Source organism: Zingiber officinale, chromosome 6A (genome assembly GCF_018446385.1).
Source record: "Zingiber officinale cultivar Zhangliang chromosome 6A, Zo_v1.1, whole genome shotgun sequence".
NCBI lineage: Eukaryota > Viridiplantae > Streptophyta > Magnoliopsida > Zingiberales > Zingiberaceae > Zingiber > Zingiber officinale.
Window position 1 is genome coordinate 116,522,682 of NC_055997.1, and position 18,784 is coordinate 116,541,465.

The window sequence follows — 18,784 nt, forward strand, 5'->3', positions numbered from 1 at the left end:
TTGATCTTGCTTGCTATTTTGTTATATTTGCATTTAATTCATGTTAGACCTAGCAAGGCTAATTTCAATCAGCATTTATGTTCCTGTTAAAACATATTGTGAAAGATGATATTTAATTTGTATGTGGAAGATAGAAAAGGTGAGTATTAAGTTATCGTTGAGATTAACAAACAACTTGTTCCATCTGATCTTGTTTGTGTTCATAACACCTTTTTCATTTTGGCACAAAGTTCAAAATTGGCCTTTAATTGAATCAAATTAATACCCAAGCATTAGAAACAAATTGTAAAGCTAGTCAATGTTGATCATTTGCCATATGAAAGAGAAAATAAAGCAAACAACTTGTGCTAAAACTAAAAAGATGTCTTTGCTAAACATGCTTTATGTGATTCCCCTTCAAAAATGGCAGCAAAATATTCTATTGAGAAATTATAGATTTTCAAGATAAAAGGAAACAATCATTGCACAGAGTGATTATCCTAAAAGTAAACTTCAAAATAAATGAAGCATACTCTGAGGTGCCAGGAAAAAACATCCAACCAAATACTAAAATATCATAGATTCACCAATTACTTCAACTAATAAATTATCAAGCATATACTCATAATTCTCATAAATTAAGCTCCTGGGGTAGGGTTGAGTTGGCTAGTGTGGGGCAAAGTTGCAACCATAGGGCAAGGGTTTGAATCTCGGCAGGAAAAAAGCCCTCCCCGCATTGGCCAACTACAGTTTCCCGATTTACCTCCTCACAGATGGTCGTGGGGCTAACTGTGTGAGGCCGCTCTGTGGCGGATTCCACCTTTTGCTACCATAATTCTCATAAATTATCAGTATTGTAGGAATTAAAATCTGTCAGCATTTCTTTTTCTTATATTGAACATTATCAATTGTATTTTCTTGATTTTTGTTTTAATGCGTGATAAATTTTTTAATCATAGATAAGTCTTCTCGACAAGCCTGAACTTCAACAACGGATAAGAATGTACTGCACCAGTCGTTCTCCTGAACATTGGGCCCACAATCAACTTTCAAAAAGAGTTGAACTGCAAAAAGCTCTTGGCAACCATCTCTCATGGAAGGATCGGTGAGGCTTATTGTAGATGATTTCTATTGTCATTCTATTTGTACATCAATGATTGATACTTCAATATCAATCGGATGTGTTAATCTTTGCCTCAGACTGTTTGTGAGTATCCAAATTTATTTCAAGAAGTTGTTATGCTTTTCCTATCACCTGCTTCCTTGGACTAGTACTTCTAGACTTATAATAAATGTAGAGAGAAATATATAACTACTAGCATGGGTGATACAGTGTGTAGCTTTTTCAATTAAGTAATCATAAATAGTATTTCTCTCAAGGTTGCTGGCTAACTATCTGCACCTTTATAAATAATGAGGACCTAGATAACCTAGATATTTTACATGATAATCTCTTCTAGAATATAGTACACTAATTAAAATATTGAATTGTAGTTGAGTAGTTTGATTAGTGTTTAAGCTCTGAAACAATTCTAGTTTAGCTCATCACCTAAATCATGCACAGGAGAATTTTAACCTAGTATTGCCTAAGTGACTCTCATATGAACCACTAGGACTCATCTTGGCCCTTAGATATTGACAAAGATGACAAAACTTACTTAGAACTACCTCCGCTAGTGAAACAAATGTCATTTGGATGACTATCAAACATGCTACAACATAGCTAAATAACTTATTTATCACAATTCTCATACTAATGTTAAAAGTATATGATTAGTTCAAGAAATTATAAATGTGGGCAACATTCTATCTTAATTTAGTGCTTTGGAGAATACTTTTGTGCAGTGTTTCATCGTTAGCAATGACTTTCTCACAAAATGTGGTCTGAACAGCTAATGTTGATGAGATCTGATGACAATTTATTCCTCTTTCTTTGTCTCTCTCCTCCCTTTCTCTTTGTTATGCCCACTTATGTTCTATATATTGACTGTTTGACATCACATAATGATGTGTGTTGTAAACAAAAGAACCCCTAAAACACAGCAAAATAAACCATACCTCTATCCGGTAGCCCGAATAACTCCCAAAAGAATTTGGCCAAGCCATCTCGACAACCATGCCTGGAACTGGAGGCAGAACAAGGAATATACACATGACAAATAAGAATGTAGCAAGATTCAAGAACATGAGCACAGGTAAAAATAGGGCACAACAGCATAGAGGTATCATCAACATTGTAGGGGCATTTATCATCCAATAATTAAACCCAAAGAAATTCAGTGAAATTACAAATGAATTTTAGGCCTAATTTAAATTCAAATTAATTAGTTCTCGGTTAAAGGTTACAATAATTGATTTAGAGTTATATTTGAGCCTTGGCGCAACGGTAAAGTTGTTGTCATATGACCAAAAGGTCACGGGTTCGAATCCTGGAAACAGTCTCTTGCAAAAAGTAGGGTAAGGCTGCGTACAATGGATCCTTCCCTGGGACCCTGCATGACGGGAGCTTCGTGCATCGGGCTGCTCTTTTTATTTGAGCCTTGTTCACATCTCAGGATGGAAATATACTAACCTGCTAAGTTATTATTGTTCGGCAAGTCATTGCAGCTCTACGCAAACCAAGATTGATTTAGTTCAGGTTCATGACTAATCATACTTGACATAGATTACTCCACATATTTAGAAGATAAGAATCTGTTACTCTTTAATTTTTCTAATTATTTTCGTAATATACTTTTTGCAAGTAAGAAATTACCAATCATTTCATATTTGATGGGTTGAATCATAAAGGGCTATTGCAGGTACCCCACATTTTTTGATGACATTGCCGCACGGTTAATCCCTGTTATTCCTCTTGTAGTTTATTGGCTCATTGAGAATGATGCTACTGATATTGCTGATAGAGTTCTTAATTCTTATACTCAACTTATGGCATTTCACCCTTTGAGGTTCAGTTTTGTTCGTGATACACTTGCATATTTTTATGGTCATCTTCCAAATAAACTTATTCTCCGAATACTAAAAGTGCTTGATCTCACAAAGGTACATTTTTTTTTTCCTTTTTTTTTCTCTTATTCAATGGGAAGGACTAAGGAGTCCTCATCCATTTCTGAGAAGAAAATGAACATGATATATATATAAATATATATAATTTTTTGTCAATATCATCCTATTTTATTCTTGATTTTCAGATTCCATTTTCAGAGTCATTTCCGCAATATATGGCTTCGCCAAATTCTTCTGTATGCCCGCCACAAGAATATTTTGCTAATCTTTTATTGGGTCTTGTAAATAATGTCATACCCTCTCTAAATAGTAAATCTAAATCGGACAATTCAGGAGATTCTTCTGGCAATTTTGGCCGTGCAACTTCAAATAGAACCCAAGCAACTTCAATTACCAGTTCCGATGGACAGAAGGCCTTCTATGAGAATCAAGATCCTGGAACATATACACAACTTGTCCTAGAAACTGCAGCTATTGAAATCCTTTCTCTTCCAGCATCAGCTTCTCAGGTAGTGGCTTCTCTTGTACAAATTATTGTCCACATACAGCCAATGCTTATCCAGTCTGGCAGTGGAATTTCACATGGGCAAACTTCTGGTCTTCCAACTTCACCTTCTGCTGGAAGTACTGAATCAATGAACACAAGTCGTTCAACTTTTTCAACAAGTTGGGTCAATGCTAACAGTTTTGTTTCAAAAAGTGGCTATTCTTGTCAGCAGTTATCTTGTTTAATGATCCAAGCATGTGGACTTTTGCTTGCCCAGCTACCGCCAGAATTTCATCTACAACTGTATTCTGAAGCAGCACGCATCATAAAAGATTGTTGGTGGCTTGTGGATGGCAAAAGATCACTGGATGAGCTGGAATCCGCTGTTGGCAATGCTTTGTTAGATTCCACATGGGCTTCTCAGGATAACACATCAACTGCCATAGGTATTAATTGGGTTAATTGGTTTATCATGAATGATCGTGTCTTTGGTTTGTTTGATCATTTTTATGCATTATTCCAAAGTGTTTGGACACAAATTAGTCAAGTTTTGTTTTCTACATTTTTGGGTGCTGAAATAAGTGGCCCGTTGAAAAGAAAATTTTTCAGGAAGAATGACCATCAGTTCTCTGTTTGTCATCACATAAAACAAATTTAGAAATTATTTGCTTGAAGAGTAGGCTTTAAATGTCAAAGTGTTTTTAAGGCAGTGAAGACAGTTTGTTTCTGTATTTTATGGATGTGTTTGCTAGTAATGGAAGTCCAATAGGTTGTGTTGAAATGATAGGCGGATATGGTGAAGCCAAATAATGTCAATATTTTTCTCTGAGGCACCACAAGTATCTGTACTTTATAAACTTATTGATCTCATGGGATTAAAAATGACTAGCAAAGGCCCTTACTGGTCCACCATGAAATTAAGCATGGCCATTAGCTTCTTGATTTTTATGGTGCAAATCCTACATGTCCTCTTAGACTAACTACAATTTCTCGTCTATTATACATATTTTATCTACATTTTCAAGCCAAGTTGCTCCTTTTCTGTGGCAGGAAACATTGTGTCTCTACTGCATGCTTTCTTTAGCAATCTTCCACATGAATGGCTGGAATCAACACACACAATTATTAAGCATCTACGCCCAGTGAGTTCTGTGGCAATGGTCCGAATAGCTTTCCAAATAATGAGCCCTTTATTGCCTCGTCTTGCCTTTGCTAGGCCTCTTTTTATGAAGGTAAGATGGGAAAATCTTTTTTATGAATGTTAATAGGGGGTGGTAACTCTAGACAGAAAGTCTTGGCGGGTCGGAGCTTCGGGCAAAAACCCTGGGGGGCGATAACCTTAGGTGGAAATCCTGGTGTCGCGAACCAGGTGGAAGTCTGGACGAGTTGTGGACCGGGCCTCCAGCATGTAGACCGGAAGATTCGAGCGTCGAGCAAAAGTCCAGTTGATTTGGAGGACCAAACTGGCAAAAGATAACTTCTCCTGAGTGGAGTAGGTGATGACGCATTCCTCGGAAAAGGGAACAGTAGGCGTCGGTTCGACCTAGGGGTTCCGGTCGAAAATCCAAAGTCAGAATCGGACAGTCCGAAGACTGTCAATCTATTTACTTATATATCTGCTATTTTCTAACTCTATTTTGCAGGAGAACATTTCTAACAATTTCTGTGCAGGGTCAGAATTGACTGGGATCGGTCGACCGAACCAGGCTATCGATCGACCGAACCCCCAAAGCAGCTGATCGGACTTCCAGCGAGTGGATCGAGCTTGACCGAACGCGGGGATAAGGCTTGACCAGATCGAAGCGGAGCGAGCGGATCGGGCAGATCAGATAGGAGGAGATCGGCTGATCGGTCAACCGAACGCGGGGATCGATCGACCAATCCGCCTCGGGTCAAACCTGATCCCGAGACTTGGGGATCTGGATCAGTCTTACAGATCCTATAAAAAGGAGCCTCGGGAAGCAGCTTGATCATCAATCTCGAACAGAACAACCGGTGCTTTTGAACGCTCTCCGAACGCTTCCACCACGCGCTGCTACTCCGACAACTGATGATCTCGTTTCTTCAATTCTTGTGTATTGTCGATATCATTTCTTTATTCAGCACTTGTAATCCTTAATTGTAAAAGTTTTTCGGATTGATAGTGATTGCCCACCGAAAGCGATCTTCGATCGCGGGTCTTGGAGTAGGAGTCGTCACAGGCTCCGAACCAAGTAAACCCCTGGTGTCCTTTGTGTGTGCTTATTTCGTTTATCATTTCCGCTGCTTTAACTCGAATGTTTTACAAATACAAAAATTGTGAAAGCCACGAGCGCTATTCACCCCCCCCAGCACTTTCGATCCAGCAATTGGTATCAGAGCGGGGTTGCTTCGATTTGGTGCAACGACCAATCAAGCACTTTTTCGTGGTATTTTCAATTTTTTGGAGTCGATCGGAATTAAGATAGTTGCTATATTCCGATCTATTTTCTCGTTCGAATCGATTTTTGCTCAAAGTTGATGCAACACCACTCGAGTTCATTTTCATTTTTATTATACATCCCGCACTACTAATCCAAGACCCAGTCTTGGAACAGATTTTTTTTCCTTATTTTTGTGTGTAAGTTTTCAAATGGCCCAATAAGAAAGCTATAGCACAGCCCGACCCCCGCTCTTCTCCGGTGAAGACTTCGGTTACTGGAAAGGGCGAATGGAGTCGTACCTATAAACCCAGTTCGAAGTCTGGATGATCACCAAGACAGGCCTCGAACTCCCACTTGACGGCACGGACAAATTAGTATCATACTAGAACTATGATGCATCCTTAATAAAGAAAGTAGAGGCGAACGCAAAGGCAACCTGCATACTCCAGTGTGGTCTGACAAAGGAGGAACTCAACAGAGTAGGACCGTTCTCAAGTGCAAACCTGCATACTCCAGTGTGGTCTGACAAAGGAGGAACTCAACAGAGTAGGATCGTTCTCAAGTGCAAAGGAGTTATGGGAAAAGCTAATCGAACTGCATGAGGGCACATTAGAAACCAAGGTAAGTAAGCGAGATCCGCTTTTCAATAAATTATATAATATCAAAATGTAGGAAGGAGAGACAGCAAGACAGCTTCATGCCAGAATTCAAGATCTGCTGAATGGACTCCACGCAATAGGACAAAAAGTGGAGAACAGAGATGTAATAAGGTATGCACTCAACACTTTCCCTAGGAATACCTTGTGGGCATCCATGGTAGATGCGTACAAGGTATCCAAGGACTTATCTTCAATTAAATTAGACAAACTCTTCTCTTAATTTGAATTGCATGAGCAGACTAATGCACGCCCGGTCCAGAAGGGTATTGCTTTGGTTGTAGGTAGTAGCAGAACGCGCGAACCGAGATCGAGGCGCAGAACCGAACCAGAGTCAAATGAAGAACCTGACTCAGACGATGAAGACGACAAACTTACGACTGAACTCGTCAACTTAGTAAGGAAACTCTACAAGAAAAAGAAAGGCTTCACCAAGAAGGACCTCAAGAAGGCAATTCAATCCAAGGAGGCTCAACCAAAGTCAAAGGTAAAATTCGAAGTGACATGCTACGACTGCAATCAGAAGGGGCACATCAAAGTCAATTGCCCAAATCAAAAGGATGCAAAGAAGCAGCAACGGAAAAAAAAAAAGGCTCTGAAGGCGACCTGGGACGACTCATCCTCGGAAGAATCCGACGACGAAGAACTCGAACAGACAAGTTTTCTCGCGATGACAGCCCGGGACTACATCAAAGAATCCGGAAGTGAGGACGAATCGGAAGCTGAGTCCGAGAGAAGCCACAGATCCGTATCCATTTCCGAAGGGTCTGACTCCACTGTAATTATCCCCCGTTTACACAATTTAGCAAATTATTTAATGTGAAAATTAGCAAAATCAAATATTAGGATCAAGTCACTTCTAAAGGAGGTAGCAACCCTTAAAGAAGTGACTAACTTCGAATCCTTGCCTGACCCAATTCAGACTGGAAACTCAACTCAAGTCTAAAAGCTTGAGGAAGAAAATTCCAGCCTGAAAACTCAGGTCAAGGATTTGAAGAAAATGTTGGAACGGTTTTCTTTGAGCTCCAAGAACCTTGACCTAATTCTTGGAAAACAAAGAGCCATTTACAACAGATCCGGATTAGGATTTAAAACTAAATATCGATCCTATCTATCTTTAGTTAATAGACCAAATAATAAGATAGTCCAAGCATAGGTACCTAAATCTAACTTGGTCAATCAAGTTGGACTTGGTCAATATTATGTCCCTAAGGATCAAGTTCATTACCTTGATAGACCATATCGAGGCTATGATCCAGGGGAGCCAATAGGAAAACTATCTTAATAAACAAATAGAATTGTTTGATGATTGTTTATTTACTTTCTTGTTAATATGCATGTCTAGATTAGGATAGACTAAGGATCTAGGCATAATTTACACTTGTTCAGTTAAACCTAGGGATTTCAAAAAGAAAGTTAAATATGTCATTTCTTTGAGCGGTTCTGTCTAGGAAGTGGTGGATGATCTCATACCCAAGAAGGTCTAGTGTCTCGCCACGACCTAGGAACCAATCTTTGAAATACATATTTAATTGACTAATTGGAAAATTTAAGTTTAACTCAAATGTAAATTAATCTTTAGAAATAACCTAAATTAAATATAATCATCTTATAAAATTACTTAAGATTATCTAATTGATAACTTAGAATCAGGTGAGATGGACCTAAGTTGAATTTAGTCTAACAATTTAAAATTAATTCAATTTAAATAACTTCAATTTAATTTAAAATTAATTCAATTTAATTTAAAATTAATTCAATTTAAATTAATTCAATTTAATTCAAAATAAATTCAATTTAAATTAATTCAATTTAATTTAAAATTAATTTAATTTAAATAACTTCAATTTAATTTAAAATTAATTCAATTTAAATAAATTCAATTTAATTCAAAATAAATTCAATTTAAATTAACTCAATTTACTCAAATCAATTCAATTTAACTAATTTAATATACCATCTCACAAACCACCCATAGGAATACCATGCTTTGATCATTTAGATTGGGTGAGATGGAAAATTAAATTGATTTCAGTCAAACTATCCTCTAAAATCCAGTAAATTGACCCAAATCAAATACTTTATGTAGGATTATAAAGATTTGGATCAATGGATGTTAGATAGTGGATGCTCCAGACACTTGACTGGAGATAGACTGAAATTCACTAAGTTTAAACTTAAGAACCTAGGGTACGTCGCGTTCGATAACGACGGAACTCTTAAGGTAATCGGAATAGGTAATATTCAATTAAATTCCAATTTTTATATTCGAAAAGTGTTATTGGTTGAACAGTTTAGTTTCAATTTACTTAGTATTAGCCAGTTATGTGACTCAGGATATTTAGTCACATTTTCAAAAACTGAATGTATAATTAAGAATATTAAAAATCCTGAAATCACACTTAAGGGAATTAGAAAAAAGAACATTTATACTATAGACCTACCAACTTCCTCACTGGAGTGTTTATTAACACAACAAGAGGAAACTGAGTTGTGGCACGGGAGACTGGGTCACACTCATACTAGACTCATTTCAAAACGAGTCAAAACAGTCTAGTTAGAGGTTTGCCCAAATTAAAATTTATTGAAAATGTAACTTGTGATGCTTGTCAACTAGGCAAACAAACCAAGTCAAACCACAAGTTAACCAACCTAAACAGAACAGCTTCAATACTTGAGCTCCTTCATCTAGACTTGTTTGATTCACATGGAGCCAAGTCACTAAGCAAAAAATAATATTGCTTAGTAATTATCAACGACTACTCAAGATTTACTTGGGTAAAATTTTTAAAAACTAAAGATGAAACTTTTGAAGTATTTAAAATTCTTTGTAAATTAATATAAAATGAAAAAGATACTCAAATAAAAAGAATCAGAAGTGATCATGGGGGGAATTTAAAAATCATAACTTTATTGAATTTTGTGAACTTAATGGGTATAAGCATGAATACTCTTGCCCTAGGACCCCTCAACAAAATGGTCTAGTAGAACATAAAAATAGAACTCTACAAGAAGCCGCTAAGACCATGTTAAACGAATACAAACTGTCTAATCAATTTTAGGCTGAAGTAATTAATACAGCTTGTTATATACAAAATAGAACTTTAATTAATAAATTTCAAAATAAAACACCCAATGAAATATATTATAATAAAAATTCCTAACTTAAACTATTTAAAATTATTTGGGTGTAAAGTATTCATTTTAAACACTAAAGACTACTTAGGGAAATTCTCGTCAAAAACAACCCCAGGAATATTTTTAGGGTACTCAACAACCAGTAGGGCATATAGAGTTTACAACAAAAATATCCTAAAAGTTGAAGAAACAATAAATATAATATTTGATGAAGAAAATAAACCACCCAATATAATAAATAATAATACAGAAAATGTTAATTCAAGAAACACAGAAGATGATGACGAAATTCAACCTGAACTTAATGAATCACAAGAACCAATTACTAACCCAAATATAGGACCAACTAAAACAAGTACTAATCACCCATCTGACCAAATTTTAAGTGACTCAACTCAAGGAGTCAGAACTAGGTCATCTTACAGGAACCTAAGCCAAATAGCTCTGATTTCCAAAACTGAACCCAAAACTATAGATGAAGCCCTACCAGACCCAGACTAGACCTTAGCAATGCAAGAAGAATTAGCCCAATTTGAAAGAAATCAGGTCTGGGAGTTAATGCCTAAACCCATTAACAAGACCATAATCGATACTAAATGGGTCTTTAGAAATAAATTAAATGATCAAGGCAAAATAGTTAGAAACAAAGCTAGACTAGTAGCTAAAGGATTCAATCAAGTAGAAGGGTTAGACTATGACGAGACCTATGCCCCTGTAGCCAGACTTGAATCCATTAGGATGCTGCTGGCCTATGCAGCACACAAAGGATTCAAGTTATACCAAATGGACGTGAAATCCATATTTTTAAACGGATTTATTAAAGAAGAGGTATACGTAGGTCAACCCTCAGGATTTGAAGATTTAGAACATCCAAACCATGTCTTTAGACTTAAAAAGACCTTATATGGACTAAAACAAGCACTTAGGGCTTGGTATGAACGTCTGCCCAATTATCTAATATCAAAAGGGTTCAACCAAGGTCAAATAGATCCAACTCTTTTTGTAAAAAGCTTAGAAAAAAATATTTTTATAGCCCAAATTTATGTAGACGATATTATTTTTGGATCAACAACTCTAAATTTTTAAAAGAATTCACCAAACTAATGGAAAATGAATTTGAAATGAGTATGGTAGGTGAACTTAATTTCTTCTTAGGATTACAAATTAAACAAACCAAAGATGGAATTTATATTTATCAAACTAAATATGCTAAGGAATTAATTAGAAATTTTGGAATGGAAAACTCAAAAAATATTAATACACCAATGGCTACTAATATTAAAATTGACTCAGACTTAGAAGGTAAACCAGTAGACTTGAAATATTATCGAAGTGCGATAGGAAGTCTACTGTACCTAACTGCGAGCCGACCAGACATTTTTTTCACAGTAGGTATGTGTGCAAGATACCAATCTTGTGCAAAAGAGTCTCACTTAACCTTTGTCAAAAGAATCCTTAGGTATGTTAAGGGTGTTGGCGCAGCAGGGCCGGCAAGAGGGGGGTGTATTGCCTGCAAACAAAAAAATATACCCTCCTCAAGACTTTCAACTCAAAATAAAAGCAACAATAAAGTAGAGTAAAAATGACAGAAAAGAAAAAGGGACTCAGCGAATTGACTTGGTTACAACCGAGACGGTTGTTAATTCAAGGTGGTTGAACAGGTGCACTAATAGAGTCTCCTTCTCTGAAGGCGGAGAAGCTTTTTACACTTTGAAAGCTCTTATACGTTGCTTGGAAATGAAATACAGAGTTGATTTTCGTTATACTAGAATAGCTGTTCGAGACCCCTTTATATAGGGATTCCAAGACTTATCCAGTTCACCTGATCTTCGGGATCAGGATTTGATTCGAGACGGATCAGTCGATCGATCCCCAGGTTCGGTCGACCAAACCTGCGTACTTGCCCAGCCTTTTATCCAGATGTAGTCTGTGTGGATCGAGCCTGCATTCGGTCGACCGATCCCATTGTTTGGTCGACCGATCAGCCAACGGTCTCTCCCTGAGCAGGCCCAATCATCATGCTCGACTAAGTCTCTGGTTTATCTCTGGTTCGGTCGACCGATCAGAAGGTTCGATTGACCAATCAGCCAACAGTTGGTTACTGACGTGTCACCCACGGCTGGCTTCTGATGATAGGGGTTCGGTCGACCGATCATGGCGTTCGATCGACCGAACACTTGTCAAGTCAACTTCCCGGTTGACTTGCTTTGGTTCCGCTCTCTTGGGTGATTGCGGCCAACCGGAATAGGGCTCACCCGAACCCAATTCTCAACCTTCTCCTCGAGCAGTCTTCCATCCCGGCTTTACGTCCCTCGAACGTCACGCATGTTCTTCTCGCCCATCGGTGTACTCTTCCGCAGCTCTCTCATCCTTCGGACGCACCGAGCCTGTCAGCTCCCTTCCCGTACCGTCATTCTCGCTAGCTGCGTCTTTCGCTCGACTTTCTGTGCTCCTAAGCTCCTGCACACTTAGACACAGGGATAAAAAACAAACAGGACCTAACTAACTTGGTTGATCACATCAAAACAACCACGGGGTCCAACAATGGGAACCCTAAATGTAGGACTATGGTACCCTAGATCTTGCACCCTTGACCTAACTGACTACTTTGACTTAGACTATGCTGAGTGCAAGCTAAATAGAAAAAACACAAATGGTAGCTGTCAATTTCTAGGTCAATACCTAGTAAGTTGGTCAAGCAGAAAGCAACACTGTGTTGCTTTATCTACCACTGAAGCTGAATATATAGCCCTAGGTGAATGTGCATCTCAGTTACTATGGATGATGCACACCCTTAAAGACTATCAACTAGAATATCAGAAAATAAAAATTTCAATTGATAATATAAGTTCAATAAATCTAACAAAAAAATCCAATTCACCACTCAAGAACTAAACATATAGAAGTAAAGCACCATTTTGTAAAGGATCACGTAACTAAGGGTGATATTGTACTTAACTACGTTGAGTCAAAATCAAACCTAGCTGACATTTTTACAAAACCCTTACCTGAACTTGAGTTCAGTTCACTTAAAAGACAAATAGGGATGTGCTTAGTAGAATAGGACTTATCTTTACTTGAAAATTTTGTCTTTAAATCAGTTTGGTTTTAAAATCTTAGGAAAAATATTTTTCAAAGTTTCAAATGTTGTTGGTTTTTCAAAAATCCGATTTAGCCTAGGATTTTACCCCCTAGAAATCATGTACCCCTAGTTTCAGCCAGAGCATCTCACAAGCACACTAGGACTAACTTGCTTATGTTTGAAAATACTTAGAACGGTGTGAGATGCATAGGGTACTGTCTGGACTTAAGAATGCTTATGTCAGTGCATCGACATAAGTCTGGGCGTTAAATACCAAAATACATTAATCAAGTTAAGTAATCCTGTCTTAGTCAAATCTAACTGGATCACTAACTTAACTTGACTAATCAAGTGAAAACTGTTGCCATATAGGTAAACAGCAAATAACTAATAGTTAGACATGTGGCTAAGGAATTGAAGTTACCCATGCTTGAACTGTAGGACTCTTTGAATGTTTGTTGTGAAAGTGGCCTTAGCTAAAATTATTTAAATCAAAGAATTTTAAAATAATTTTTTTTTAAGATCTGTTAAACATCTTTTATCCTAAAGTTTTCTCATCTATTTTTTCAAAAAAATTTTGCTAAATTATTTTTCAACGTTTCGTTAACCAAATTTTTTTTAACTAAAATTAAGTTTTGAAATTTTTAGTTTACTTAGGCCAAAAATTTCCTCTAAAAAGCTAAGTATTCTTGCAAAATTTTTCCGAACTTTGACTAAGTATTTTTCAAAAGCCTTTTTAAACTTTTACAAGGAAATTCACTCTAAAGATAAGTATTCTTAAAGAAAAATTAACATTAACTAAGTATTTTTTCAAAAGGCTTTTTAAACTTATAATAAAATTTTTTCACTTAGAAGTGTTACAAGGAAATTTATTCTAAAAAGCTAAGTGTATTAAGTTAAAATTAGCTAAATCTTTCCCAAAATCAAATTATCTTAAGATCATTTTCTTGTTTTTGATAAACATTTTTTTGTTCACATAGCTAAGTGTTTTAATATTTTACATATTTATTTTCTTTAAGTCAATATTTTTTTTAAAGCTAAGTTGTACCAATATTTTTTCTTGCTAAAGCCAATGGTCACTTAAGCTTAGGGGGAGGGTATAAGAAAATTTTGATATATGACAAAGGGAGAGAGTATAAGAAAGTATAAGAAAAAGTATAAGAAAATTCAAAGAAATTAAGAATATTCAAAAAATTTAAAGAGGAGCTTTTATTAAGGGGGAGTTCTTCACTTACTGTACTTAATTTTGTATTGTTCTTTGAATATTCTTTATAGCATTATTTTACTTAACTTTGAATCTTTGTTGCCATAATAAAAAAGGGAGAGATTGTTGGTGCGGGAAGCATCCGACGATCGAACCCGAGTTTTGATAATGATAAAAGGATTCAAAGTTAAGGTGTGTTGTTATCTGATATGTTGATCGAACTTTGTAGGAAAGTGCTAGCTGCGGTTAGGCAGATGGAAAACCCTAGGGGGCGGTAACCCTAGGTCCTAGGGGTTGGTAACCCTAGGCAGAAAGTCTTGGCGGGTCGGAGCTTTGGGCAAAAATCCTAGGGGGTGGTAACCCTAGGTGAAAATCCTGATGTCGCGAACCAAGTGGAAGTCTAGACAAGTCATGGAGCGAGCGTCCAGCATGAAGACCGGAAGATTCGAGCGCCGAGCAAAAGTCCAATCGGTCTGGAGGACCGAACTGGCAAAAGGTAACTTCTCTTGAGTGGAGTAGGTGAGGATGCGTTCCCCGGAAGAGGGAACAGTAGTTGTCGGTTCAACCTAGGGTTTCCGGTCGGAAATCCGAAGTCAGAATCGGACAGTCCGAAGACTGTCAATCTATTTACTTATATATATGCTATATTCTAACTCTGTTTTGCAGGAGAACGTTTCTAACAATTTCTGTGCAGGGTCAAAATTGACCGGGATCGGTCGACCGAACCGGGTTATCGATCAACCGAACCCCCAGAGCAGCTGATCAGACTTCCAGCGAGTGGACCGAGCTCGACCAGGGGATCGGTCGACCGAACCAGATTTTCGGTCGACCGAACCGGGGATAAGGCTTGACTAGATCGAAGCGGAGCAAGCGGAGCGAGCGGATCAGGCGGATCAGATAGGAGGAGATCGACTGATCGGTCGACCGAATGCGGGGATCGGTCGACCGATCCGCCTCGGGTCAAACCTGATCCCGAGACTTGAGGATCTGGATCAGTCTTATAGAGCCTATAAAAAGGAGCCTCGGGAAGCAGCCTGATCATCAATCTCGAACAAAACAACCAGTGCTTTTGAACGCTCTCCGAACGCTTCCACCACGCGCTGCTACTCCGACAACTGATGACCTCGTTTCTTCAATTCTTGTGTATTGTCGGTATCATTTCTTTATTCAGCACTTGTAATCCTTAATTGTAAAAGTTTTTCAGATTGATAGTGATTGCCCACAGACTCTGAACCAAGTAAACCCCTGGTGTCCTTTGTGTGTGCTTATTTCGTTTATCATTTCCGCTGCTTTAACTCGAACGTTTTACCAATACAAAAATTGTGAAAGTCACGAGCGCTATTCATCCCCCCTCTAGCGCTTTAGATCCAACAGTATGTTCACTCGTCTTTTCGCACTCGTCTTTTACTTTTCGTCCTTTCACTATTTTTCTGGAGAAAAAGTACCTGACTTGAGCGTCGGAGGGCCTGACCTGGGGACTTTTCCCCTGGTTTCTGGTCTCTAATGACCTGGGTGCTTGTCTGAGTGCGTGCAGAACCCTTGCTTGATTGTCCTCGTCACCACCCCTCGTCATCCGCCCATGGAAACCTTTTCCGGAAGTGCCAGGTCGACCAGGCATCTCAGTGACTTTCCATCAACCTTGAGGATAGCGCAGCCCACCTCTGTCCAACTCAGCTTTTGGACGGGATCAAATTTGGCGCCGTGTGTGAGAACACTATTAGTGCAGCGGAGACCGGCAAGAGGGGGGTGAATTGCTGAAAACAAAAACAAACTATACCCTCCTCGGATTTCAACTCAGAATTTAAATCAGCAACTAAATTAATGAAACAGAAAAAGAAACACGAATGGAAAAGACTCAGAGATTTAACCTGGTTACAACCAAGGAGGTTGTTAATCCAGGACTGTAGAAAAGCGTAGTAAGAAAAATCTCCTTCTCTGAAGGCGGAGAAGCCTTTTACACTTTTGAAGTTCACTAGTTGCTTAGGAATTGCTAACAGATTGATTGCTTGACTTGTTATATAATTCCTAGCTCCAGGGGCCTTTAAATAGCCTCTGGAAATTCTATCCCGAGGGTCCAAGGCGCCTCAACAAGGTTCAAGGCGGCTCAAATGGTCGAGTTGACCGACTTGGAGGCGCCTCAATCTGTGTTGAAGGCGCCTCAAACTGCTTGAGGCGCCTCCAACCTGTTGAGGCGCCTCAGTCCAGTGTGAGGCGCCTCGCCGAGTGAGGCGCCTCAGGACTGCTTCAGCTCCTTTCGACTTCGCTTTAGCTTCGATGCTCCGATCTTTTGGGTGATTGTGGCCAACCAAATAGGGCTCACCCAACCCAATTCCGGCCTTCCTCGAGCAGCCTTCCGTCCACTTAACGTCCCTCGAACGTCGCGTACGCTCTTCACGCCCACCGGAGTACTCTTCCGCAGCTTTCTCGTCCTTCGGACGCACCGAGCCCGTCGGCTCCCTTCCCGTGCCGTCCTTCTCGCTAGCTGCGTCTTCCGCTTGACTTCCTGTGTTCCTAAGCTCCTGCACACTCAGACACAGGGATCAAACACAGCAGGACCTAACTAACTTGGTTGATCACATCAAAACTACCACGGGGTCCAACAATCTCCCCCTTTTTGATGTGCATCAACCCAAGTTCAAGTTAGGGTTAAACTAGACATAAAAAGTAATTTTAAAGAAAAATTACTAAACTAACAAGTTATGCATAATTTTTGCAATTAGTAAAATTGCAACACTTTTTATAAAAAATAATAACAGAAATTTTAAATTTCTTCTAACTCCCCCTAAACTTGTACTTTTCTCTCCCCCTTTGATCACAGCAAAAATGGGGTTATAAAATATGAATTTTAAGTCATATTTTTGAATTTCCAGAAAAAAATTTCTAAGTCAATAAAAGTTTCTAAGTCAATAAATACATATATTTTTTTAAAATTTTCACAATCTGACGTTTTAGAATTTAAAAAGATTGAAAAACTTTTAAAGCATTATTTGATTCTAGTTTAATGCTTTTTCAAAAACGTTAATTAAACATTTTCTTCCAATATTTTAGCTTCCAGGTCGTGGCAAGGCACTAGGCCTTCTTGGTTATTGGAGCAATAACCACTTCCTTAGACAAAGCTTCCATAAAGAATTTCAATGTTTAATTCTCTCACTATAAGCTTTTAATTTTTGAAAAATTAATTAAGCACAGATTTTGGAACCCAATAGAGGTTCCCTCCTACAGGATTATTCAAAAATCTAGGGGGTACATAGTTTCTTGGTATTTTTCTAAGTTGACCTTGATGTTTCCTTATATACCAATTTAATTTACCATAAGTCCTAATTTTTTACTTTGGAAATTTCTTTAAGTATGCATCATTTTTCAATTTTTCAATTTCTAATTTTAAATTTTCATTTTCTGATTTTAGATGATCATACATTTCTAACGGGCATGCTCTTGCTAAGTTCAATTTTAGTTCAGTATTCTCTTTTTTTAATTGATCTAACTCTTTAGAAAGAGACTTGATAAATTTGAAAGATTGAGTTGGGGTTAGATTGCGTACCTTACTTACCTGGTCTGGTGACGCTCCCCCTTCACTGCTGCTTTCTTCTTCTGATGTTCCTCCCCCTTCATCGATGCTCATCTCTGAGCTGGACGTTTCTTCTTTCTGATGGTTGGCCATCAGTGCTAGTCCCGAGAATTCTTCGACTTCCGATTCGGAGGATGACGAATCTGACCAAGTAGCCTTCAGATTCTTGTGCTTGGAGGGTTCTGGTTTCTTGTATTTTGGCTTTGCCTTTTCTTTCTCCTTTCTCTTTAGCTTTGGACAGTCATCTTTGATGTGTCCCTCTTCGTTGCAGTTGTAGCAGCGAACCGTCCTCTTCTTTCGATCATGCCTCTGCGATTTAAATGTAACGGCCACCCTTCCTACTACTACTCTGAGGGTGACTGTTACTTACTTAAACTCTACTTAACTGATGTTACTTACTCTAATATCAGAAATATTAAAGATCTACGGAGAAATAATCTGAGCATAAAACTCCATCATTTATTTTAGTTCTTACTACACTTTATAGCAAACATACATGGCAATTGCTATCAAGAAAATTATAGAAGATTAATGCCTCTACTTATCAACAGCTAGCATACATACAAGAAAGTAGTAATTATTCTGCCACCAATTAAAAACATCTCACTGCAATTTCTTAGCAATTACAATAAATTCGGCTACCTACAGCATGAAACTTATAGCTACTGCAGCATATTAGAATTTGAATTGAGCATGCAATCAAACATTAAGAACAAATCTCTATTTTTTTTTTCCAATATCTTGAATAAAGAATCTAATTAAACTTTTAGTTATATCAAAGGAAATCAGCCACAGTACTTCCAAACCGAACCAATTCAAACAATGAATTAGCTTATTTGCAATGGTTTAAAGCATAATTATATAATGATGAAGGCATGCTACGGTTTAGCTATATAGACATGCAATTTACTGCAACTGAAATGCATCAAATCTGTTACTGCCTTCTAATGGTCAAAACATAATTCCTCGCTGTTTTTCATAAAACAATGACTCATATAAAGATACAAAATACTAGCATATCACTTCACCCTTCTAACAAAATTTGCAAACTACAACAATTAGGGAACTCACGGCAGACCAGAATTTCAGCAGCAATTAGAGGATGTTGAGCACACTGCTTCACAGCAGATTGAATTTCCAGCAGTAAACAAAGGAATACCGAACATAGAAACTTACTAGTTATTCATGTATACTACTTACAGCAATTCAAAATCCCAGCAGTACAACAGGATTCCGAGCATAGAAAAGTTGCTAGCCATTTA

General features: G+C 37.9%; 1 pseudogene; it reads left to right on the forward strand.

Moving 5' to 3' along the window:
- Window positions 1–5,584, forward strand: part of LOC121995203 — a 50,955-nt pseudogene extending 45,371 nt beyond the window's left edge.
- The last annotated feature ends 13,200 nt before the right edge of the window (window positions 5,585–18,784 follow it).